This window comes from Seriola lalandi, unplaced genomic scaffold (genome assembly GCF_002814215.2).
Source record: "Seriola lalandi dorsalis isolate HSWRI2012SDOR001 ecotype SW California unplaced genomic scaffold, Sedor1 jcf7180002000991, whole genome shotgun sequence".
NCBI lineage: Eukaryota > Metazoa > Chordata > Actinopteri > Carangiformes > Carangidae > Seriola > Seriola lalandi.
Window position 1 is genome coordinate 1 of NW_019471650.1, and position 966 is coordinate 966.

Consider the following 966-nt stretch of genomic DNA (forward strand, 5'->3'; position numbering starts at 1 on the left):
TTGACTTACACACATATTATTAAGTATCATCGATCCTTGTGTTTTCACTGCATGATTTTTAGGACTCTAAGGACCTCTACAGTGAGTGTTTACGCACTTTCTGGAGCTGTCCTAACTGTGACCTCTACATGCCTCTGACTCCACTGGAGCGCATGCAGCACGAGGCCTCCTGCAGGCCAGCAGGAGAACAGCAGCAGGCGGAAGAAGGTTAGGAACTCCTTATGTTATCTATTTTGAAGTATCTTTTTGGTATTAGATTACTTAAACAAATGCACAAGCTAACATACTCAGCAGCTGACAGATAATTGGTGTCTATAAGTGTTAAAGAGATTAATAATTTGAGACTAATTGAGGGTATGTGTTGTGGTTTTCAGAGCCTGCAGATGAAAAGCCAGGCTCATCGTCAGTGTCCAGTCTCACCAGAGTTTATCACTGTGATGTCTGTAATGAAGACTTGACCCTCACCCCAACTGAGATCCTCAAACATAAACGGCAGCACATGTACTCTGCCAAGTAACAGACCACTAACTGACCGCAGGACCCAAAGGACAACAACTAATCACAACTTTTGTCTGTTCTGTCGAGGATAGACTGAATTAAGGGAATAACGTCTTTTTTTTTTACATAACATTTGTGACACATTTCCTTCCTTTTGTACTTGAGAAACTTTTAAATTAAAGTGCTGTTACTTCCCTCTGATGATAACCAGATATATTTTCTGTCACCTTCTGTATAGTTCTGTTCCAATAGGGGATATCCACATTTGTAAAAACTAAAATCCCAAAATAGTCCCAAGATAGTCCAGTCCCAAAACAATTGTTCCAAAATTTAAGCGTATTATGGTGTTATTCAAAGGCTGGAAATATAGTAAACCTTTGCTTAACAAAAGAACACGCTTAATGTTTTTCCAGATTCCTTTGTGAGCCTCGTGGATGTTTTGATGCAGTGTTTGGGAAAAGGCACAGT

At 39.9% G+C, this 966-nt stretch overlaps 1 long non-coding RNA gene across 1 annotated transcript; it reads left to right on the forward strand.

Moving 5' to 3' along the window:
• Window positions 1-48: 48 nt before the first annotated feature.
• On the forward strand, window positions 49-705 carry LOC147820103 (uncharacterized). The gene is made up of 2 exons (XR_015437793.1): window positions 49-207; window positions 375-705. It is a non-coding gene; the product is annotated as an uncharacterized LOC147820103 (long non-coding RNA).
• The last annotated feature ends 261 nt before the right edge of the window (window positions 706-966 follow it).